The sequence below is a fragment of the Amblyomma americanum genome, chromosome 11, assembly GCF_052857255.1.
Source record: "Amblyomma americanum isolate KBUSLIRL-KWMA chromosome 11, ASM5285725v1, whole genome shotgun sequence".
Classification (NCBI taxonomy): Eukaryota; Metazoa; Arthropoda; class Arachnida; order Ixodida; family Ixodidae; genus Amblyomma; species Amblyomma americanum.
In genome coordinates this window covers 30405933-30432007 of record NC_135507.1, presented here as the reverse complement: position 1 = coordinate 30432007, position 26075 = coordinate 30405933, and the positions used below count along the sequence as shown (strand labels likewise).

The 26075-nt window shown below is 47.3% G+C and overlaps 1 pseudogene; it reads right to left on the bottom strand.

The window, feature by feature from the left end:
• Window positions 1–2999: 2999 nt before the first annotated feature.
• On the bottom strand, window positions 3000–6272 carry LOC144109535 (uncharacterized; annotated as a pseudogene).
• Window positions 6273–26075: the final 19803 nt, after the last annotated feature.

Genomic DNA, 26075 nt, shown 5'->3' with positions numbered 1-26075 from the left:
CTATGCCCCTAGTTTCTCGCCCGCGTGCACGTTTCGTGCCGATAAAATTACTTGAAGAGGGGGCAGGACAAAACAATAGACCAAGGAAGCTAACTTTTTCATGGTACAGTTTTGCTCAACCCATGCTGCGACATGATATCGTTCACGAATGCAGCGTGTTTTGCTTCGAAACACAGTGCAGTAGTTGTTCGCTTAGAAAGTATGCGACGTGAATCGCTCTGTTCTCGCGGTATGGCAGATGCTGTAGTTCACTGATTTTTACTGGCGTGGTGTGAGCTTCTCTTTAGCCTATGCGAGCTCTAGGTGTTGCACCTTCCCAAGGCAAGGCGGGCTGACAAAATTTTATTTTTGCTAAACTGTCATTATGGGACATTAATTAAGATATGAACTTCAATTGCTGAAAGAATGAATGGAAGTAACCTAATGAACGAAAACTCTGGCATTTATGTAAGACTTGGGGAATAAATTTAAGCAGCGAATTTCACACTAGCTTCGAATACAGAGCTTAAAACAGACACATTGAACACACCGAGCAAACTATTGAAGGATTTTATTCGGATGCTGTTGTAGTATGAAGGGGAAAATGAGCTCTGCAGCGTAAAAATACAAGGTAATACACTACAGAAAACAATTAAAAATGCAGGTCGTAGTATGAAGGGGAAAATGAGCTCTGCAGCGTAAAAATACAAGGTAATACACTACAGAAAACAATTAAAAATGCAGGTTGAGATGGTATTGAAGAAAGGAGCAAAAAAAATAGCACTGTTACTAAGGTAATATGAAAGGGGATATGTTGCGGCGATGTACAGGGCACTGCAGGGCAATTTCAGAATCTAAATGCAATGAGTAATAAAACTAGGCTAGAACAAAGGTTTATTGTTACAGATGAGGGTATTCGACTAGAAGGGGATGAAGCAATAAAACACATAGGAACAAGGATGACGGAAAAATTTTCAGCAAAGCACGTGGTACATAATTTATCGAAGGAGGATAGACCGGTTACAGCAATAGCTTCACTTGAGCAAGGAGAGTGGGAAAGGGCAGAGAAGAAGGTTCCTAGTGGCACATCAACAGGACCAGATGGTATCCCGATTATGTTGATAAAGAAGTTAGGACCAAAATCCAAGCAAACATTAATACAGGTAGTGAACAAAATGATAGTGGATGAGAAAGTCCCCGATGAATGGCGATTAAGTAGAATGAACATGATATATAAGGGAAAGGGGGACAAAGCAGACGTAAGTAACTATCGCCCCATAACAGTGACATCTGTGGTTTACAGGGTGGTGATGCAAATTATAAAGGATAGACTGCAGGCTTGGGTGGAGAACGAGGGGGTGTTAGGGGAACTACAGAATGGGTTCCGGAAACAAAGGAGGTTGGAGGACAATCTATTTTCATTGACACAGTGTATAGAAATTGCGGAAAAGGAACATAGGCCCTTATTGCTAGCATTTCTGGATATTAGGGGAGCCTATGACAACGTTACTCAGGAGCATTTGTGGGACATATTGGGCACATTGGATGTGGAAAATGGAGTAATTAATCTTTTAAAAGATATATATAGAGGTAACAGAGTGCTCATAAAATGGGAAAAAAATGTATCAGGGCCTGTAGAGATACAGCGGGGGCTTAGACAAGGATGTCCTCTGTCCCCTTTGTTGTTCATGTTGTACCTGCAAGGTTTGGAGGCCAAGCTAGAGGGGAGCGGACTAGGTTTCAACCTATCTTTTTTCAAGCAAGGGGAATTGATTAAACAGACATTACCGGGACTAATATATGCGGACGATATAGTGATAATGGCTGACAACAAGGAAGACCTGCAGAAGTTGTTAGACATATGCAGTACAGAGGGAGATAGATTAGGCTTCAGGTATAGTAAGGAAAAATCTGCAGTCATGACATTTAATGAAGAGGGCGGCGAGCATAGAATACAGGAGTTCGTGCTAAAGGTAGTGAATGAGTACAAGTATCTTGGGGTGTGGATAAATAACAGTGTTGAGTATCTGACAGAGCATGAAAAATATGTAATGAATAAAGCTAGTAGGAATGCAGCTGTCATGAAAAATAGGGCACTGTGGAATTACAATAGGTATGAGGTGGTAAGAGGGATCTGGAAAGGGGTGATGGTCCCTAGCCTGACCTTCGGGAATGCGGTCCTGTGTATGAGGCCAGATGTTCAAGCAAGGCTGGAAATTAGGCAACGGGGAGTAGGGAGGTTAGCTTTGGGAGCACATGGCAATACACCAAATCAGGGGGTACAGGGTGATATGGGATGGGCGTCTTTCGAGAGCAGAGAGGCTAGCAGTAAGATAGCATTTGAGGAACGATTGAGAAGGATGGAGGAAAAGCGGTGGGCTAGGAAAGTTTTCAGATACCTGTATATAAAGAATGTTGACACGAAATGGAGAAAGCGAACTAGAAAATTGACAAGCAAATATCTGGACAGCAGTAAGGGGGCAAATCAGCAATTATCGGTTAAGAAAAAGGTTAAAGGAACAGAGAGAGCTTTGTGGAAAACAGGGATGCTGACGAAATCGGCACTAGAAACATACCGGACCTTTAAACAGGAAATTGTCAAAGAAAATATCTATGATAATTGTAGGGGAAGTTCTTTGTTGTTTGAGGCCAGGACTGGAGTTTTGCGGACTAAGAAGTATAGAGTCAGGTACCAGGAGATAGACACTTTGTGCATTGCGTGCGGAGAGGAGGAGGAAACGGCTGAACACTTGATACTTTTCTGTAAAGGGCTTCACCCTACAGTGGAAGGCAGCGGGGCTGACTTACCCAAGGCATTGGGGTTTAGGGATAGTGAAGGGAAAGTGGATTTTAAGAGGTTAGAAGTAACCAAGCGAAGGTTATCTGATTGGTGGCTAAAAGCAAGACAGGAGTAAAATTTCACAAGACATGGCTAGGTGGCTTGAACCACCGCCCGATGTAAAGGGTTCAGCCGTATCCATCCATCCATCCATCCATCCATCCATCCATCCATCCAGAGTTCACGGCAGGCTTGCTCCTGCACATGTCTTACTTGCGTTTCCACTGACTGTTCTTGCTCCAACCTTACGAAGGTGTATGCGCAGCCGCAGCCGTGCGTAGCTTGAGATCAGCATCTTCTGGACGGCTTCCTTGTGCTGCTCGCAAGTTTCGAGATTGGGTCGCAACATTTTGTTCAGATATGCAGTTACGACCTGCACTGGTGATTTCATGGTGAGCGCGTTATCCGTCCAAGTGGTGATTCCCCTGAAATGCTCCTCACAAGATTGTAGAGTGCTCATGACTGCATTGCTCGGATAGTGAAGGTTGTTGCCATCGCAAACATATTCCTTGAGCGCAGTTAAATATGCATGCTCGCTGCTGCTGGACCCCAAGACTGCGGCCTTGCACTGGCCACACGAGTTAACCGCTTTGATGATGCTTTTTACCAGAAAGCCACCAATGTGAAACAGGATGGCACAATCAGCTGATGATAGCGCCTCAATGAAAGGTATTTCCGCGTCGTCAATGTCTTCGGCTTCGGTGTGCTCCTTCAGGCCTTTCGACAGCATGTCAACAAGGTATTGGCCATCGTCGACTTCATAGTTCGTTGTCGTTGGTGTGTGCAAAAACTGACTCACGCAAATAAGCTTCAACGCACACTTCATATCATACGCATTCGGAACCGGCTTCCTTATGCGTACGACAGAAAATAGGTTTTCGAGGCAGTCCTGCAGAATCCTGCTAGTTAAAAAAAACTTATAGCCTTCGCTCTTTAGGAGAGTATCGTGAAGTCGAACAACGACTGTTGTTGATATTACGAGGCCTGCTTGAGACGGTTTCCACTGAGGCGTGCTACCTGCTTTCATACCTTGAAAGGTTTCAAGCGCCAACATAAGTGTGCCGATGGCTGAATGGTATTTCTCCATGTTTTCAAGGCTTAGAGCGGTTGATGGGTGTCGTGAAGACATAATTGTGTACCACTTAGATACCAGCTCGAGGAACCATGCGGTAGTCTCCGCTTCTGGACCCAGAATTTGATGCCTCACCAAATGTCGGATTGCAGTAGGAGCCTCTCTGAAGAACTGCACAGCTACTCCCACTTTCATTTTGGTGAAGTGACCCCCAGTAACATGCGCCTCTGAGAGCTTTGGCGCGACTTTTAGCTCTTTGTCACTGTCGTACTCTACTACAGCGCGTACATGACCCATTCTTACTTCGTTAGATGACAAGCCATGTTGACATACAGTTGCATCACTAAGAGTAAAAACAGATGAATTCAGAAGCTGGCCCCTGATATTCTTCAGCACGTGTGCTGCGTCCGCAGTAAAAAATAGCTCTTTACCTTCAAGGAAAGGATGTGGTATTGAGCAAAGTGTTCGAGAATTTCTGTGACTCGTAAATCCAAGATCTCGCCACATCGCCCGGTTTGAAGCTCCCATGTCCGATGTCACGACGCGGATTCTCAGAGAAACGTCGGCACAAAGTTCAACAATCTGCAGAACGCACTCCTTGAGGGTTGGACCATCTACGTGACTACCAGTGAAATGGTATGCAATTACTTGCTTCCATCTCTGAGTTAGGCCGCCCACCATGAATACCAGGGCATGGCGAGCAGGCTCATCTGGCTTTAGAGGCAAGGTTTTCCCCCCATACACAGCGTCTCCAGCCCGATCGAGCTCATATCCTTGAGCGATCTCCATTTCATCGAGGAATAAGGCACAGTCTTTCTCGACATCCTGCATGCCTTCTGCTTTCATCTTTAGCAATTCAACCACCTCAGTTAGGATCCCCGGCGTAAAACTCAGGCCTTGGAGGCGACGCGCAAGAGTCCTATTGGATGGAAGTGGGTATCCGAGTTTCCTGATTGTTTCGTAACCCGAGGTTCCTGTGAGAATTTTATCTGCAGTGCTTGCCGGATTGTTTTTGGTGACCATGTGTTGCCTTGGTTGCTATTTCGAGAAAGTGCTTCCACTTGATCTTTGTTCAAAAATTTCACGTGCTTTCCAAGATTTTCCAAATTACGCTCTAGCTTTTGCACCTTTTTTTAAGGCATTGAATTGTTGCATTTGCCTTGCTGTGCGCGTCACGGAGTTGATTGTACTTCCTCTTCATATCTGCGAGTTGCTTATTTAGCTCTGCGTGCGAGATATTAGCAGATTGTAGATCATCTTCTCCAGACATTGCAGCAGGGGACCAACCTTGCATTCTTTGCGCATTGCTTCCATCACTTGGCGAATGGCTGAGGCTGCCTGCTTCTGGGCAGCAGTCCTGTTCTAGAGGCAGATCGATGTTGCTGGTCAGTAACCCCGAGGCTGGATCCTTGCTTTTATCCCATGAGACTCCAGCTGTTACAGAAGCATCATCTTCACACGGCGGCACGCTTTCTCCTTCACATGCCCCAGATGGCACCGGAGGTCCCATCCTTTCTTTTGGTGGCTTCCTTTTCTGGGGCAAAGCTGCAATAACAAAACAAAATAAGTTGGTGGTACAAACAAGAATGGCCGTTGTCGTAATTAGATCTATGCAAGCGATTGCAAGCTCGAATGCATTAGTGCCGGTGAAGTTCTTCAAAATAATGCAGAGGCGAGTATTTGGTGCATGCAACGATGATACGAATTATTGGCGGTACTTACCGCGAAAGGGAAACACAGTTGGTACAGCATTTGGTTTCAGCTTTTTCCAGCCTTCGGCACGATTTTGCTCGAAGTTGTTCTCTTCAATGTGGGCCTGCAGGCAATGTCAGAACCACAAAAAAAAAGCGTGAAGCTTGTAATACCTTTATAAAGGAGCGAAACCGGGAGCATCAACGCATAATTCTTTCAGCGCTGGGCTCACGTCTAATGTGTTTTAGAACCATATAAAAATGCTGGCATCGTACAGTTTGATGATGCAGGCACGGAACACTGGCTCGTGTCACATGGCAGTATTTCTACTGCTTCTGAGCACACTTTTGCACACTACAAAATGATGGACTCCGAGCACGGTTATTACGTGCACGGCAGTAAGTTTTAAATACAAAAGCGAAGCTCATAATACTCACATTGCACACGCATGATCCCTTCGTCGGCTGCCACTTATCACGCTTGACTTTTGCGATCCACAGAAGTCTTCTCTTCGGCTCTGTCGGAAAGTGATACATATTCCAGCCATTTCTAGAATGGTTGGTGCACAACGGCACACAGCAGCCAGGCATTCCGTGCCGAAAACCACGGCCAGGCGGACGCGCGAAGTTCACACGTGCTGGCTCCGCGGAGAGTGGGCTAGGCAATGGCGGACAGCGGCTGCGAAAACCGGTCGAGGCGGCAACAGGTCCTTCAAAGAATGTCCCCACCCTGAACGGAGCGGGGACGAGGCGCGCATCCAGGCTCCCTAGGCGAGATGCCGACCGTGCGCCATCTCTCGATATTGCTTCGAAACGAAATACTGTTGCCGGGAAGCTGGAAGCGTTATGCCTGGGTCTCTGATTAGGACCACATCCTTTGAACACTTTGCGACGTCATCAACCGGATGTTCAACGGCGCCCTGCGAGGAAGCGTTTCTGTTGAACAAAAACCATTTATCTCGCAACTAGAACTGAGCGAAGTCACGGCGTCGTCGTCAGCCGTCTCGCACCTGTCAGTCACCTGTGATACCACGCAGGCAAATGCAAGAATATTGACCATAACGCCATGATAGCGGGACGACACTATTAGCTCGAAGGCCTTCTTTGAGTGGTATTTGCGGCTTGGTTTCTTAGTTGTATTCGACTCCAGTCGAGAACTGATTAACTAGCAAACTCGACTAGGCTGATCGACGCCGAAATGATGAGGCAAAAAAAAAAACATACTGGAGGGGACACTTAAGCCTTAAGGATATGAGGCGACAGCGCTAATGAGTCAATTCCCATATATGAGGGATTGGTAATTCTCAACTTTACATTCACATATGCATGTCCCTGGGAAAGGTGATATATTACTACTCCTTGCGCATTGGTGCAGCGGTTAAGGGATGCGCCACTGCTCTGCGATGGCAGGTGCTGGAACCGGCAGGTCTCGTCCGACCCAAGTATCTATTCCCGAGCAACCTCCCGCGACCAACCATAGCTTCCACATTCCAGAGTGGTTAGGTTGCTCGCACGTCCGTTGGGTGGTTGTGACGACCCCCACAAGGTCACGTGACCTAGTTTTCTTCTCCGGGGATGGTCCTATACGCCACCCTAGTTATCGCTCACAACACTGGCGTAAGAGGGCCTTTAACGCTATCGCGTAAATAATCGCAATCTTGCCACACGCGTTTCGCGCGATCACCGTGACAAGCTACGAGGCGATAGCCAGTGTATCCTGTACAAATTCGGTGTTCGTAGCAGCCTTCCCCGCATTCTGAACGTAACCGACGCGATGGTGTTACGGCAGAACTTTGAGCGGCCAATCTTTTTCGTCCCTGAAGCAAATTTTTCGATCCCTTCCGTGAGCCACGCAGAGGCCATAAAGGAAAGGCACATCGAACTAGCCTCGTGCCTCTACCGTCTCTTGGCAGTGGCGTCGTGGTGTTAGCGCTGATGCGACCCCTTGTGTTCAGGCTCGGTTATAAGCTGGGGATGCTCTACCTCGTGTATGGTCATGTCAGCACCAACGGCAGGTGGCCGCCTGCCATGCTTCCGTGAGAATGTATACCGGGGCAGCCTCCGCCAGATCGGCAGCAAGGCTACAAGTTTATCCGGACCAGAATGAGCGACGGCAGGTTCGAAGAATGCGAGGCCTATTCGTGAGTCACCGCGGCATCGCCGTTGCTCGTGGTTCAACCATTGTTCGTGGTCGCTGACGTCGTCAGACAAGTCTTCCTCGTCTTGCATCGGAACATCGGCATCGCGCTGTACGTGTCTGTTAACCCGCTTGCTATCCCCGTGTTCCTTGCGAGGCAGGTAACTCTGGGCCCCGTCGTCTCGCTGGCGGAGCACCTGTGCGACAGCTTGATGAAGCCGCGGTAGACAGACGACCGATGATGTGGTTCTTTTTTTTCTGATGTTTCACTTCCTGGCGCCCCAAAATGGCCCTGCATACGTCCTGTGCAACTGACGTGCTCTATTGTGCGGTACTTTTTGTTTTAATTTCTCATCGTGACAAGAGTTCTCAGGCTCCTTGGTGCACATTACATTTACGTTTTTCGCATTTCACCGCCCATTTCATCGCCATTTGTCTCTAATTATGTCTGCAGCTTCATCTTGATTCACCGTCATCAATGTACACGGCCTCTCTTTTTGCACAGTGATCCTTTTTTAAGAATTTGTTGAATAAAAAAGCTGCTATCAGCTGTTGTGCGGTCACCATGTAACCGTTCTGTCTCTGCGCTTACTTCCCGTATGTTTGAGCACTATCGCTAAATTAAGAATTGTTGTGCAAACTTTTTATTGCAAGGCGATTTATTGACTTGATTCAGGAATACGGAATCGTGGAGGAGCGAAATCGTAAATATAACTCGTTGTACACAATTGAAAGCGACAGCAGGAGACTAGAAAGAAAGGTTTAGTATTTTAACGTAATTAAACCTAGCAGACATGCGAAAGCTTATGTTTAGTGTGGCTGGGTCATACTTTTGCTTTCCTGGGTTGTTCGCTCGTCTGACGACGATGTTAGTCAAGTTAAGCTCTGATGAAGGTTACTGATCTGTTCGCAGAGAAGATGGAAGTTAATGAAGATGCGCAATGCACAGCGCGAGAGGGTGTTGCAGTTAACCATGAGGGGTGATTTGCTGCGGCGATATCGTATATTGCCTTCACGCAGTGGCCATCGAAGCTGGTCTGTTCGCGCCTTTGCGGTTTAGAAACCCAGTCTCGGCAATATTTATTTTATTTCTGAAGGAGCGGTTGACATTCTAGGTTTTTACAAGGTCACCTTCAACGTCAACCTTCACGCAAACTGGGTGAGCCGGTTAAACGACCTGAAGTAGCGCTTCGGCACTAAACAAAAAATAAAGGACAAGGGGGGGGGGGATGTCTAGGCCGGCTGTGACAAGACTACTTCCACGTTTGAGTCTAAACACGAGGTATATAGCCCTTCTAAGTTTACAAACTTGACTGAGCGCGCACATGCGATTTTAACTCTACCACACATACACTGTATGCTCTGTTTGTGAAATTCACCGGCCGGGACGCTTCTGGACAAAGAACAGTAGCAGGTGAATTGGGGGCCCCCACGGTGGCAAATATAAAAAGTTGTATGCACACTAAATACGAAAACAGGCTATATTTACCGGGACAGTTTTTACTGCGAAAAGGATAGGTGTACACAAGAACACCCTCGATATTGCCAGGAATTTCGTGCCATCTTAGTTCATTCTTTCGTTCTGCGAAATGAATATGCTACGGTCCTCAAACGGACTCTCCTTGGTTTTGTAGATTTTCTAAGAAGGAAATTGCAGACATGTTGAAACACCAACAACTAAAAAAAGCGCACGTGTACGTTTTTCAAATTACATATAATATCACGCCCCTTTTAACATGCGCAGTTTACCAACACTGTCTTAGGATTCGGAGCATATGGATCAGCTGTGTTGATCATCAGCTTTCTGACGTTCCCGCGCTTCGCCGTCGCCCGGATATTGAGCCGCGGTTCATAATCGGTATCTTGATAAAGAAGACTGTTCATGTTCTTCTGAACATAAGCGCTCGCATAGCAACAGGCTGAAGGCGCGCATACGATTCTGCCCGAGCACCGAAATAAGTGCTCGCCATGTATTAAAGTCAGCATTTTAAATTTTTAACATTCCAGAACTGTAATACCGTTTTCTTAACTTGCCTTTACACGGGCTTATCCAAACTGCCGGTCACGTACATAAATAGTGCTTCATTCATTAACGCGCGTTTGGCCTGAACCACAGCTAAAATGGAATAAGGGAAAGAAGAGTGGGTGATGAATGCAATGGAAACGATGATGTAATGGACGCGCAGGAATCGGAAGTCAGGTACACGGCCATCAGACCCAACGTTCGATTGCATATGTCCTAGAAAAATGCAGCCAAACTGGCCAGGCCGACCGTGATAAATTTCGGGGGTACTTTCTGCGATCTTAGTACCAAATTCGACGGAACACGTGAACTCGGTAGAATTGTACTCCTATCTGCGAGCTGGACTCTCCGTTTTCGAACTCTTCGATGGGATTCTTGACAACCTCCTTGTGGCTGATGACTGTGAAGTGCCGAGCTGTGTAATTTTCCCAAATATTTTTCATATCTACTGATAGGTGATAAAACACCAAATGGCATTAATGCATTCAAAGTGCAGAATCGGTGGGAGGAACCGTTAGGAAATCCAGCAGGTCATCTTCTCCGGGTTGCGAAAATTCTCGTCAGATGGGGGGGCCTGTTTCCGACATTGCCCCAGAGTTAGTCAGGCGAACACCCCGTCTGTCGTGGCTACAAATGGCGCCTGAAGCCGTTGTGTTAGCGTTAGCTTTTCGCCTGATTGTCGGCAGCGTCTGCGGGATCTTTTTTTTTCGTCACGGTCTGAATAGCTTCCAACGAAGTGCTCATACAGCCTGCCTTAGAAGTGCAGTGACATCGGCATCGCCTCTTCAGTCAAGCGATCTCGGCTTGTCTCGCCGATCGAGGTCATTCCGTTGCTCTTCAAACGCAGGCGCACCAACTGTGGGTGCGATTGCACCCCGTCAGTTTTGCTGCTTCTATCGCCTAATTTACAGATTGCAAACAACATGAAATCGAACGTCATTACGTGCCGATCGCACGCCTGTGGTTCATCAACTATCGAATATGTTGCATAGCGTCATTCTCGAAATTTTGATTGCAATCAATGACCACAGCGATGTTCATGAGTCGAAGCACGCGCGTTGCGTTCTTGGGAGGAGTAAATTATACAAAAGGCGCACGTGAGGGAGGTACAGGGTTAGAATCTCGGTGCCTCTTCCTAAACGGTACAGTCCGCAGCGCTCTAATTTTTCGGTATAATCATCAGTGTAACGCTGACCTGTTTTTCAGAACCGCAGACGCGCGATCGCCCGCTTTAGAACTTCTTTCCCTAATTGTTTATCATTTTTTCTGCTTGTACCTGTACGCATCTTTAGCGCAGAAAGCAGAGCTGTGACCTGCACGGCAGACTCAATAATGTGCCGTCGGTTGTTGGCAATTGGCTGATCGCTGCCTCACTAAGCCTAATCATACCGCTGAATTGGTCGATTTCAATTGCCATCACTGAGTTCGGGTGGTGGTTAGCGCCACCTAAAATAGTAAATTTCTTCTGACGCCTGAATAAGTATTCCGTTGGCACAAATGCGCCCTTAGCATCACTCCGCGGTCAAAAACACAGGGCGTACTAGTATAATGCTCATGTCATGTGGATCTTACCAGCATCTTGATCGCCGATGTACAGAGTATTTCGAAACTTTCTTTAACGATGATAGAGCTTAAAAGCAGTAAAATATTCCTTCTATATAGATTCTGCACTTGCTAAAATAGTGAGTCGTTCATTTTGGGTCCCATTTTGCGCAAACGCACGTACGATTTGTTATCTCGTCTTGAATTCGGCTGTAATCGAGAACTGACTGACAAGCGGACTCGAAAAGCTAATCGACGTCAAAGTGATGAAGCAAAAAAAATCACATTTTCACCATGCGCTCAACTCTGAATTTTGTCCGATTAACCTGCGCATCACTTTGCAGCACTCATTATTTTTTTTGTTACAACAGACGGCGATGCGATAGCAGTACAGCATAAATACGGTGTTCGTGGTGACATCCTTGGCATTCCGAACCCAACCAGCACGATGAATCACGTCGACTGGCTAGCCCAGCACTCTGACGACAGGAAAACGGCAGACCCGGAGCCGCATTCATCCATCGTGCACGTCGACCAGGAAGGCTTGGAAGAAAACTACGTCGAGCTCGAGCCACTCCTCTACCTTGTCTTGGGATCAGTCATCGCATTTTTCCACTGGCACCGACGCCCTGTACGGAGGCTCACCTATGGGCTCTTGTTATCCTTCTGCTTGCATTGGGCATACTGGCAGACACGGCAGAAGGTCGCCTACAAAGCTTACGTGAGAACGTACGGGCAGCCACCGCCCCATTGTCATCAAGGCTACCAGTTTCCCTGGGCCAGCATGAGTGAGGACAACCTCGAAGAATGCGAAGCCTATTGGCGCCTCATCGCCACGGTACCGTTGCTCATGAAGGACCCGTTGTTTGAGGTCGCTGAGCTCGTCCACGAAGTCATCCTCGATCTGCTTCGGACCATCGGCACCGCGCTATACTGGTTCGCATTTGTGCTGCTCGCTCGTACCTCGTTTGCGATCCTGTTATTGTTGACCTTCGTGTTACAGCTGCCAGAACTGACCGACGACTTCATGAGGCCGCACTGAAGGGACGCTTGGCGATGGGTTTTTTGTTCGTTTGTTTCGACTACGGGTGCCCGCAACTCCCCTTGCGCACCTACTATCTACTGACGTGCTCTATTGTCGATTGAAGAAGCGTAGCTTGTTGGGCCAGTTGGTGCATGGTATGAGGAAAACCAGCGAAAAGGACGCATTCACAAGGAGGAGAAGTACACAGGACAACGCGTTGTCCTGTGTACTTCTCCTCCTTGTGAATGCGTCCTTTTCGCTGGTTTTCCTCATTCTATTGTCGATACTTTTTTATTCTTTGTCATGACAACGCTTGTCAAGCCGACTAGGTGCACAGTGCGTTTGCTTTTCATATTTTATCTGCGCAGTCTATCGCCTGATATTGCTGCCTCTGTTTTAACGAGATTACACGGCAGCGCGAATGAAATTGAGGAAGGGACAACGACGTAGAGTGCAAGAAACGACGACTTCGTGTCTCGTCGTCCCTTCCGTAATGTTATTCCTGCTGCAGTCTACTCTACTATGAACCAACTAGCCCAGCAAGCAACCATTGTTTTACAGCTGCGGTATGTGATGAAACGCTTTTGACCTGTCCTAGCACAGCCCCTTGATTTTACCCGTGACTACATATCTGCATCATTTCAGAAATAAAAAGCTGCTTGTCAATGCTCATGTCAAATTGGCCTACCGGTTCAGTCGTTGCGCTCTCTGCGTCCATATTTTTCAGCTCTATCGCCGATACTGAGTTTACGCACTTTTTACTGTCAAAGCACTGCTTCACTAGCAATGCTGGAAAATCCGATGCGTCTCTGAAGCCTCGACTTTGATCTTTGATACCTCTCGTATACGTGCAGAAATAAGATTAAGAATGTCTCTACCCGTTTTACAACCAATGGCGCTATCTAACAGATGTGCTTCGCTGGTCCCTGCGTTTATTTTCACAGCATTAAAATCCTGACCGGTAAAACAAAAAAAAGCATTGTCGGTCGTAAAATTTACCCTTCGGCTCGACAGAAGCGACACCACCCGAGCGGCAAGTTCTGATTGGCTCGCAGAAATTGACGTCACTAGGGCGTATAATTCCCATTGGCTTTAGGAAAGTGATGCCAGTTCTGTCATAGGGATCAATATCGTCTAATGCTATCGCACCCCAACACATGAGGTAAATGGTTTGGTTTGCTTTATAGGGGTTTAACGGCCTAAAGGGACTCAAACTATGAGGGACGCCGTAGTGAAGGGCTCCGGAAATTTCGACCGCCTGGGTTTCTTTACAGTGTACTGAACGGGAAAGTGTGACAGAAATTCCAGTCACTTGCATTAGCTGACTTTGGAAGATAAGCACATGCGCAACGGAAAAGATTACAGGGACATGAGGTAAATTGGTGTCCCTGCTAATCTTTTCTGTTTCTGATGTGCTTATCCTCCAAAGTAAGCTAATGCACCGGATTTGAATTTGTCACACTGTCCCGCTCAGTGTGACTTTCAATAAGTAAAATGAGGCCGAAGCTATCTGACCAAGCACTGAGAATCCGATTCCGGTGGTAACGAAAAGCAGCGAAAATTTATGGCTCTACGTAGCAGTGGACAGCGAAGTGTGTTGTGCAGTCTGTATCGCGGCACATCCAATGAACAGCTTGAAGAACCTACAAGTCAGCTTTCGCTGGTGGTGGAAATTATGGCACATTGGCTGTGTGGCCATAATTTGGGGGAACAGGAGCGGTGCCGGCGTCGTCTCCCTTGACGAGATAGATGCTGACGCTATGCCTATGGACATGCATGTCGCACAGTGCTCAATCCGTTCAATATCCGGCCCAAGGCACTGGCGAATCGGGCCGCATCTTAATCTCATCTCGCAAGGCAAGCGCGTACGTGCACAACACGCATATCTGATTAGTTCTATAGGACGACATTATAAAGAAACGTTCGCACAAAAGGAAAGCCGAGGCGGAGGTGGTATGCTGCGCTGGACACTCGGGCCTTCGTGTTTCACACGTTCTGTGTGGTGAATACATCACTCTATTCGAGAACACACCACTCCTACCCGTAAAGATTTGCTAGTTTTTATGCACTCAGTGCTTGGATTTCAGGCGGCTTTAATTGATCATTAAATTTGCAGTTACAGGTCAGACTGTTATTCATGTCAAAACCAGTTTGCTAGTTCTACGGCGGGGTCCGTTATACGGAGCCCAAACCGGAACTTAGTGAAGCCGTGCGCGCTATGTATAATTTGTCGGGGACCCGGAGGATCCTCCAGACGGTGCCCGGAAATTGCCGTCACGTGGATCCCCAGAGGTTCTGGATGCACTGTTCACCCATCCACACACGCGAGCGTGAACGCACGCACGCCTTCTCACACGTATAAATATGGGCGCATGCACACGTATGTATATGCCCAGGCATGCACGCATGCAGAATCATGCGCGCATTAACGCCTCATGCGGTGGGTTTCCAAACCAAATTTTCCTTTCGACTGCAGCCAGTGACTGCTTCTTCATTTCAATTTTTGTCTCCCGCCGTGGTGCCTCAGGGTTAGAGCCCTGGGCTGCTGAACCGGAGTACGCCCCCTGAATAAGTATTCCAGGCGCAAGAGTCTCCTTAGCCTTACTCTGCTGGTCAGAAACACGGGTCGTACTAATATTTCGCTGGTATTTCAGGTGAATCTTACCAGAACCGTGATGATCGATGCTGACAGCATTTCGGAAACTTTGCTTAATGGTTAGTCCTTAAAAGTGCTAAAATATTCCCTTTACCCAAATTTTGATCCTTCCCAAAGCGCTGTGTCGTTGACTTTGGGTCCGTTTTTGTGCAAACACATGCTCGATTGGTAATCTCAAGTTGTATTCGGCTCTAATCGAGAATGACTGAGACGCGGACTGGACACTTGCCTATCGAGGTCAAAATGATGAAGCAAGAAATGATCAAGTTTTTGCTTTACGCTTAACTCTAGATTCCGCCCGATTAAGCTCTACATCACGCAACATATTTTTTAAATTTTTTATTTCCTGGAAAAAGTCTGCGAGGTGACAGCCAGTACAGCACAAATACGCTGTTGATGGTGCCATCCCCCGCATTCCCAACCCTACCGGCACGATGAATCACGTCGGCTGACTAGCCGAGCGCTCTGAAGAGAGGACATTGGGAGACCCGGAGCCGCGTTCTTCGATCGTGTACGTGGACCAGGCAGACATGGAAGTCGAAGACTACGTGAAACTCGGACGGAGCCTCTTGGGATCAGTCATCGCGTTGTTCCTTTGGCACCGACACCCTGAGCGGAGGCCCACCTATGGCCTCTTGTTATCCTTCTGCTTGAAATGGGCATATTGGCATACACGGCAGAAAGCCGCCTACAATGCGTATGTGAAAACATATGGGCAGCCACCGCCCCAGTGTCAACAAGACTACCAGTTTCCCTGGACCAGCGTGAGTGATGACAACCTCGAAGAATGCGAAGCCTATCAGCTGTATATCACCGCGGCACCGTTGCCCATAATAGACCCGTTGTTTCAGGGCGCTGAGCTCGTCAACAAACTATTCCTCAACCTCTTTCGGACCATCGGCACCGCGCCGCAGTTTTTTGCAATTGCACTGCTCATCACCCGAATCCCGCTTGCGGTCCTGGTAACGCTTATCGTCTTGTTACAGCTGCCAGAACTCGTGGCCGACGATTCGATGAGGCCGCATTGAAGGGACGATTTGTTATGTTCTTTGATATGTTTGTTTGCTTCCCCTGCGGATGCCAGGAAAACTGCTTACGCACCTACTATCTACTGACGTGCGCTATTGTGCAACACTTTTTATTCATTGTCATGACAACGGTTCTCCAGCCGACTTGGTACACAGTGCGTTTGCTTTTCAAATTTTATATGCGCAGTCAATCGCCTGATATTGCTGATTCTGTTTCACAGTAGATTTTACGGCAGCGCCGAAAACATCAATGAAGGGACGACAACAGAGAGTGCAAGAAACGATGACTTCCTGTGTCGTCGTCCCTTCTGTAATGTTATTCCTGCTACTGTCTAATCCAGGATGAACCAACTAAACTAGCCCAGCAAGCAACCATTCTGTTTTACAGCTGCGGTATGTGATGAAACGCTTTCACCTTTCCTAGAATAGCGCCTTTATTTTCTCCGTGATTACATATCTGCATCATTTCGGAAATAAAAAGCTGCTAGTCAATGCTTAAATTAGTTGCCTACCCTTTCAGTCTTTGCGCTCTCTATATCCAGTATCTTACACCTCAATCGCGGGATACATAGTTAGCGCACTTTTTCCTGTCAAAGCACTGCTTCACTAACAATGCTGAAAAATCCGATGCGTCTCTGAAGCCTCTACCTTTTGACACTTGATACCTCTCGCATACCTCCAGAAACAAAATTAAGAATCTCTAGACTCGGTTTCCAACCTGCGGCGGCGCGAGCAGATCTGCTTCACTGGCCCCTGCATTTAATTTCATAGCATTAAAATCCTGATCGGTAAAAGAAAGCGTCGTCAGTCATAAAATTTACCCTTCGGCTAGACCGAAGTGACGCCACCGGAGCACCGGAAAGTTCTAATTGGCTCGTGGAAGGTGACTTCACCAGGGCGCGTAATTCCCATTGGCTGGAGTGATTCCATTTCGGGTAAAGGCATTAATCTCTTCTTTACAATCGCATCGAGGACACATGAGGCATAGCCCAGCTTTCCGCATTGTAAGCTTTTCAGTATCGCATTTACTTATTCTCCAAAGTCAGCGAATGCAAGGAATTTGAATCTTTGTCGCACTTTCGCGCTCAGTATGACTTTCTACAGGCGAAATGAACCCGGAACCTTATCACGAAGCACTCGATATCTGATTCCGGTGGTATCTATGGCTTACGTACCAGTGGACAGGGAAGTGTGTTGTGCAGTGTGTATGGCGACATGAACAATGAACAGCTCGAAGAACCTACAAGTCAGCTTTCGCTGGTGGCGGAAATTCTGGCACGGTGGCAGCGTGGCCTTAATTTGGGGGAACAGGAACGATGCCGGCGTCATCTCCGCTGAGGAGATGGTTTAGTGGGGTTTAACGTCCCAAAGCGACTCAGGTTATGAGGGACGCCGTAGTGAAGGGCTCCGGAAATTTCGAGCATCTGGGGTTCTTTAACGTGCACTGACATCGCGCAGTACACGGGCCTCTAGAATTTCGCCTTCATTGAAATTCTGCCTCCGCGGCCGGGAACGATCCCGTGTCTTTCGAACCTCTGAGGAGATATATGCTGACGCCCCGCCTATGGACGTGTGTGCCACGCTGTACTCTATCCGTTCAGTTTCCGGCAGGAAGCACTGGCGAACCAGAATGCATCTTATTCTCGTCTCGCAAGGCAAGTGCGTACGTACACCACGCGCATATTTGATTAGGCCTACAGACGCCATTTTAAAGAAACTTCCCCAGCCAAGAAAAGCCGAGGCGAAGATGGTATGCTCGGTTTGTCACCCAACCCTTGGCGTTTCAGATATTATGAGTGCTGATTACACCAGGCTATTCGTAAACACACCACTCCTAAGCTTGATGATTTGCAGGTTTTCATGTACTCAGTGTTTGAATTTCTGGCCGCTTTAATTGATCTGGAAATTTTCAGTGCCAGGTCAGCCTGTCATCCATGTTAAAAGCTGTTTGCTAGTTCTTCGGCGAGGGCCGCTACACGGAGCGTAAACCAGGACTGGGTGAAGCATTGCTCGGTAGAATTTGTCGTGGAACCGGAGCAATCTCTGTACGGTGGCCGGAAATATCCCCAATCAGCTCCATCCGCTAGAGGCTCCGGATGTGCTGTCCACTCAACCAATCATACGCGTGCGCGCAAACGCACGCGCACGCACGAACACAGGCACGCACGCACCCAAGCCCACTCACATGCACATGCACGCAGGCTTGCGCATGCACGTGCGCACGCACATTCACGCGCGCATACAAGCAGGGCATGCCCGTATTGGTGCTATTGAACACCTTGTGCGGCGAGTTGGAAACCTTATTTTCTTTTCGACTATAATCAGTGACAGCTACAGCTTCTGCATTTCATTCCTTTTACCCGCCGTGGTGCCTCAGGGAATAGAGCGCTGGGCTGCTGAACCGGAATGCGACCCCTGAATAAGTATACCAGCCGCAAGAGTGCCCTTAAAGCGTCACTCTGCGGTCAGAAAAAGAGGGCGCCAAACATTTAGCTGATATTTCAAGTAAATCTTGCCAGCACCCTGATGATCGAGGCTGAGAGCTTAAGGATTATAGTTTTTAAGAGAGCTCAAATATTCCCTTTACGCAAATTATGGCAATTCCAAAAGCAGTGAGTGACTTATTTTGGTTCCTTTTTTGTGCAAATACATGTTCGATTTGTATCTAATCTTTAGTTGTATTCAGCTGTAATAGAGATTGACTGAAAAGCGGACTCGACAAGCTTATCTGCGCCACGAATGTTCGCGGAATGCGGGTCCTAAAAAGACCACCAGACATGAATCACCGCGCTTAATTCGCCAGAGTCTAGTAAATGACAAATTTTGTCATGCGTTGTTTTCGTTCCAACTCAAAACGCTGTTAACGAGGCCTCGAAATTCTCTCGTGTACGTTTTTCTTGATTGTTCAATCGCTTCGTGCGATCGGAGTGGAAGCTTGCTAATAAGAGTATCTTAGCCATTATTGCAACGCACAATTCTGCCTGGTCATTGCACGAACGCTTAGTACTAACGAGAGAAATCGCACGCACCGTTGATTTTTTGTGCTACAATCTCTAGCTCGCAACTCCAATTCACAATTTTATTCATATCCCTAAGCTTTGCTTGCCCTATTTAGAATTTAAAGGGGCTTTAAAACGGGCTCTAATAAAGTTGCAGTATGGCTGGAAGGTCAAACCACGCCTGTTCACGAATACTGCCAAAGCAAGAAAATTTCTAATGTGCTGTGTAGAAGCTCAGCTATCTGCAGTCAAAATTTGAATTTCAGCGTCGTAGCGCCTTTCCATCTCCTCTCGTCACTTTTTGCGCGCTGGAAGGTCGGCGCTCTTCCGCCGGCCCCACCTCCGGGGGAGAGCTTCCTGACCCGCAGGAGCTACGCGGCTTATAGGCCGCGACCGCGGTAGCTGCCTGACGTCAGAAAGGATTTGGCCAGTAGCCACCTTACAATATGTATACGTAAATGCGAGCGACGGAGGAGGGTGCGAGCATGAAAAAGTCGCCGGGAAGGGCTCGTCAACTTCCGCGCGTGATTGTGGGTCCTCTGCTGCGTGTAGTAGTGTATCATTTGGCTCAGGTTTTCATGACAACAATATGTAGTCATTGAGCGAGTTGATGTGCTTTATCCGTAAGGTGTTTCAGAGCCCCTTTTGGCAATGTCGAACCTGCATGCCTGCATAAGCTCTCTTCAACGTCACAACTCATGCAGAATCAGGCTGTCCGCTTCATATAGTACTGTATGGTTCATCATCATCATCATCAGCCTTACTACACCCACTGCAGGGCAAAGGCCTCTCCCATGTCTCTCCAATTAACCCTATCCTTTGCCAGCTGCATCCACCCTTTGCCTACAAACTTCTTAATCTCATCCGCCCACCTAACCTTCTGCCGCCCCCTGCTACGCTTACTTTCTCTTGGAATCCACTCCGTTACCCTTAAGGACCAGCGCTTATCTTACCTTCGCATTACATGCCCTGCCCAAGCCCATTTCTTTCTCTTGATTTTGACTATGATGTCATTAACCGGTGTTTGTTCCCTCACCAACTCTGCCCGCTTCCGATCTCTTAACGTTACACCTATCATTTTTCTTTCCATGGCTCGCTGCGTTGTCCTTAACTTAAGCTGAACTCTTTTCGTTAGCCTCCACATTTCTGCCAGGTAGGTGAGTACCGGCAAGTTTATGCTGTTCTACACTTTCCTCTTGAGGGAAATTGGTAAACTGCCACTCATGATCGGCGAGAATTTGCCATATGCACTCCACCCCATTCTTATCCTTCTAGTTATCTCCCTCTCATGATCCGGATCAGCTGTCACTACCTGCCCTAAGTAGACGTATTCCGTCACAATTTCTAGGCTCTCGCTGCCAATTGTGAACTGTTGTTCCTTTGCTAGGCTGTTCAATATTACCTTGGTTTTCTTCATGTTAATATTTAGAATCAATCGATCTGCTCTGCCTGTCTAACTCATTGATCATGATTTGCAGTTCACCTCCTGAGTGACTCAGCAAGGCAATGCCATCAGCAAATCGCAGATTATTTAGGTATTCTCCATTTATTCTTATTCCCAACTGTTCCCAATTCAGGCCTCGAAATACCTCCTGTAAACATGCGGTGAACAGCATTGGCGAGATCGTGTCTCCTTGCCTGACGCCCTTCCTTATTGGAATTTTATTGCTGACTTTATGGAGGACTATAGTAGCTGTGCAGTTGCTATATATATCTTCCAGTATTTTAACATAAGGCTCTTCTATCCCCTGATTACGCAATGCCTGTATGACTGCTGAGGTTTCCACTGAGTCGAATGCTTTCTCGTAATCAATGAAAGCTATATATAGAGGTTGGCTATATTCTGCGCATTTCTCTATCACCTGATTGATAGTGTGAATATGACCTATTGTGGAATATCCTTTACGAAAGCCTGTCTGATAATTTGGTTCATTAAAGTCTAACGTTGCCCTGACTCTATTAGCGATTACCTTAGTAAATACTTTGTAGGCAGCGGATAGTAAGCTGATCGGCCTGTAATTTTTCAAGTCCTTGGCGTCTCTCTTCTTATGAATTAAGATAATGTTTGCATTCTTCCAAGCTTCTGGTACAGTCGAGGTCATAAGGCATTGCGTATACAGTGTGGCTAGTTTTTCTAGCACGATGTCCCCTCCATCCTTCAACAGATCTGCTGTTACCTGATCCTCCCCAGCTGCTTTTCCCCTTTTCATTGCTTCTAAGGCTAGCTTTCTTTACTTCATCTTTCGTTACTGGCGGGATGACGCATTGCTGTGCACTGCTGTCTTCCTCATTAACGCTATGATTACATTGGCTACTGTACAGGTCTGTGTAGAACTCTTCGGCTACGTTAACTATCTTATCCATATTGCTAATGACATTGCCCTGCTTGTCTCTTAATGCATAAATCTGGTTTTTACCTATGCCTAGTTTCCTCTTCACTGTTTTTAGGCTACCTCCGTTCATTATAGCATGCTCGATTCTCTCCATATTAAACTTCCTTATGTCGGCTACCTTGCGCTTATTAACTTTGATAGCTCCGTTAGTTCTATTCTATCGGTAGGGTTAGATGCCCTCATGTTTTGGCGCTTCTTAATCAGATCTTTCGTCACCCGAGATAGCTTCCCGCTATCTTTTCGAACTGTCCTACCGCCTACTTCTGCTGGTATGGTTACACTTGAACAAATGTGGCCGTAGTGGAAGATTTGGCACCATGGGTACTTGGAACGCCTGGTGCGGAAAGTTTCGAAGCCCTTTTTCTTTTCAGCTATGGTCAGTCTCTGCTACTGCTTCTTCATTTCCGGCTTTTTTTTACGAGCCACGGTGCGTCAGTGGTTAGAGCGCTCAGCTACTGAGCCGGAATACAACTAAGAATTCTAAGCGTAAGTTTCCCCTTAGCCTTACATTGTGGTAAAAAACATGGCGTACTAACACCTTCCTGATATGTCAGGGGAGTCTTACTACAACCGTGATGGCCGATGCTGACAGCAGTTGGAAAACTTTGCTTAACCATCCTAGTAAATAAAAGTGTTAAAATATTCCATTTATGCAAAGTTTGGCCCCTCCTTAAGCAGTGAGTCGTTGACTTTGGGTCCGTTTTTGTGCTAACACATGCTTGATTTGTAATCTCGAGTTGTATTCGGCTGTAATCGAGATTGTCTGAAAAGCGGGCACGACAAGCTTATCTGCTTCAAAATGATAAAGCCCCATTAAGCTCTACAGCACTTCACAACATTTTTTATTCTTTTCTTTTTTTGACAACAGAATGCGAAACGATAGCCATGACAGCACAAATACGGTGTTCGTGGTGGCATCCCACACATTTCGAACCCAACGGCACCAAGAATCACGTCGACTGGCTAGCCCAGCATTCTGAAGGCGAGACAATGGCAGACCCGGAGCCGCGTTCTTCGATCGTGTACGTGGACCAGGCAGACATGGAAGCCGAAGACTACATCGAGCTCGAACCGTTCCTCTGCTTTCTCTTGGGATCAGTCATAGCGTTGCACTTCTGGCGCCGTCACCCTGAATGGAGGCTCCACTATGGCCTCTTGCTATCATTCTGCTTGCTTTGGGCATATTGGAAGACACGGCAGAAGGCCACCTACATTGCGTATTTGAAAGCGTATTGGCAGCTACCGCCAGACTGCCATCAAGGCTACGAGTTTCCCTGGACCAGCGTGAGTGATGACGACCTCGAAGAATGCGAAGCCTATCGGCGCCTCATCACCGCGGCACCGTTGCCCGCGATGGTCCCGTTGTATGAGGTCGCCGAGCTCGTCAACGAACTCTTCCTTAAGCTTCCTCGGACCATCGGCACCATGCTATCCTGGCTTGCAAATACGCTGCTTATCAGCCACATACCGCTTGCAGTCCTGGTAACTATTATCGTCGTGTTACAGCTGCCAGAACTTGTGGCCGACGATTTGATGAGGCCACAGAGATGGGGCGCTTTCTTCTGTTCTTTTTTATGATTGTTTGCTTAGACTGGGGATGCCATGAACTCCGCTTATGCACCCTCTATCTACTGACGTGCGCTATTGTGCGATATTTTTTATTCATTGTCATGACAATGGTTGTGAAGCCGACTTCGCACGCAGTGCGTTTGGTTTTCATATTTTATATGCACAGTCCATCGTCTGATACTGCTGATTCTATTTTACAGTTCATTATACGGCAGCGCGAATTACATCAAGGAAGGGACGACGCCAGGGAGAGCAAGAAACGCCGACTTCCTGTTTCGTTGTCCCTTCCGTACTGTTATTCCTGCTGCCGTCTAATCTAGGATGAACCAACTAGCCCAGCAAGCAACCATTCTGTTTTACAGCTGCGGTATGTGATGAAACGCTTTCGCCTCTCCTTGCACAGCCCCTTGATTTTACCCGTGACTGCATATCTGCATCATTTCTGAAATAAAAAGCTGCTTGTCAATGCTCATATCAAATTGGCCTACCGGTTCAGTCGTTGCGCTTACTGCGTCCATATCTTTCAGCTCTACCGCCGAATACTGAGTTTGCGCACTTTTTACTGTCAAAACACTGCTTCACTAGCAATGCTGAAAAATCCGATGCGTCTCTGAAGCCTCGACCTTCAGACCCTTGATACCTCTCGCATACGTGCAGAAATAAGATTAAGAATGTCTCTACTCGTTTTCAAACCAACAGCGCTAGCTAACAGATGTGCTTCACTGGTCCCTGCATTTATTTTCACTGCATTAAAATCCTGATCGGGAAAAAAAAAGCGTTGTCGGTCGTAAAATTTACCCCTCGGCTCGACGGAAGCGACACCACCCGAGCGGCAAGTTCTGATTGGCTCGCAGAAATTGACGTCACTAGAGCGGATAATTCCCATTGGCTGGAGGAAAGTGATGCCAGTTCTGTCATAGGGATCAATATCGTCTAATACTATCGCACCCCAACACATGAGGTAAATGGTTTGGTTTGCTTTATAGGGGTTTAAAGTCCTAAAGCGACTCAGACTATGAGGGACGCCGTAGTGAAGGGCTCCGGAAATTTAGAGCGCCTGGTTTTTTTTTTAACGTGCACTGAGCAGGAAAGTGCGGCAGAAATTCTAGTCACTTGCATTCGCTGACTTTTGAAGATAAGCACATGCGAAACGGAAAAGATTACAGGGACATGAGGTGAATTGGTGTCCCTGTTAATCATTTCCGTTTATCATGTGCTTATCTTCCAAAGTCAGCTAATGCACCGGATTTGAATTTCTGTCACACTGTCCCGCTCAGTCTGACTTTCAATAAGTAAAATGAAGCCGGAGCCATCTGACCAAGCACTGACAAACAGATTCCGGTCGCAGTGGAAAGCAGTGAAAATGTATGGCTCTGCGTACCAGTGGACAGGAAATTGTTCTGTGCAGTCTGTATCGCGGCAGGTACAATGAACTGCTTGAAGGACCTACAAGTCCGCTTTCGCTGGTGGTGCAAATTATGGCCGTTGGCAGCGTGGCCATAGTTTGGGGGAACAGGAGCGGTGCCCGCGTCATCTCCTCTGAGGAGATAGATGCTGACGCTCTGCCTATGGGCATGCGTGGCACCCAGCACTGTATCCGTGCAACTTCCGACTAGAAGCACCGCAGAATGAGACCACACCTTAATGTCGTATCGCAAGGCAAGTGCGTGCGTGAACAACGTGTATGTATGATAAGGCCTATAGGACGACATTTTAAAGAAACTTTCACACAAGAGGAAAGCCGAGGCGTTGATAATATGCTGAGCTGAACACTCGGCCCTTCTCTTTTCAGATTTTATGAGTGGTGATTACATCACGCCATTCGTAAACACACCACTCCTACGCGTAACGATTTGCGAGTTTTTATGCACTCAGTGTTTGGCTTTGTGGCCGGTTTAATTGATCTGTAAATTTTCAGTTCCAGGTCAGACTGTCGTCCATGTCAAAAACTTTCCGTGTTCTGCGGCGAGGGCCGTTATACGGAGCCTAAACCGGGACTTAGTGAAGCCATGCGCGCTCTGTATAATTTGCCGGGGACCCGGAGGATCCTCCAGACGGTGCCCGGAAATTTCCCGAGTCACGTGGATCCACAGAGGTTCTGAATGCACTGTTCACCTACCCACACGCGAGCGCGCTAACGCACGCAAGCCTATTCACACGGTTAAAAACGCGCGCATATACATGTATATGCAGATGCACGCGCGCACGCACAATAACGCGCGCACTAACAGTTTGTGCGGCGGGTTTCGAAACCATTCTTATTTTCGACAGGATTCGGTGACTGCTACTGCTTCTTAATTTAAATTTTTCTCTCCCGCCGTGGTGCCTAAGGGTTAGAGCGCTTGAATGCTAAACCGGAGTGCGACCCCTGAATAAGTATTCCAGGCGCAACACTGTCCTTAGCCTTACATTTCGCTGATATTTCAGGTGAATCTTACCAGCACCCATATGATCGATGCTGACAGTATTTCGGAAACTTTGCTTAATGATTATATTCCTTAAGAGTGCTAAAATATTCCCTTTGCTCAAATTTTGACCCTTCTCGAAGCACTGTGTCTTTGACTTTGGGTCCGTTTTTGTGCAAAACGCGTGCTCGATTTCTAATCTGGAGTTGTATTCGGCTTTAATCGAGAATGACTGAAAAGCGGACTCGACACTTGCTTATCTAGGTCAAAATGATGAAGCAAGAAATGATCAAATTTTTGCTGTACGCTTAACTCTAGATTCCGCCCGATTAAGCTCTTCATCACTCCCCATATTTTTTTACATATTTTATTTTGTGGAAAAAGTCTGCGAGGTGATAGCCAGTACTGCACAAATATGCCGTTCATGGTGGCATCCCCTTGCATTCAGAACACTACCGGCGCAAGAATCACGTCGACTGGCTAGCCCAGCATTCTGAAGACAGGAAAATGACAGACCCGGAGCCGCATTCTTCGGGTTTTGTACCTGGACGAGGCAGACATGGGAGTTGAAGACTACCTCAACCTCAGACTCTGTCTCTACCTTCACTTGGTATCAGTAATCGCGTTGCTCTTCTGGCACCGACACCCTGTACGGAGGCTCCTCTGTGGTCTTTTGTTAGCCTTCTGCTTGCTTTGGGCATATTGGCAGACAGGGCAG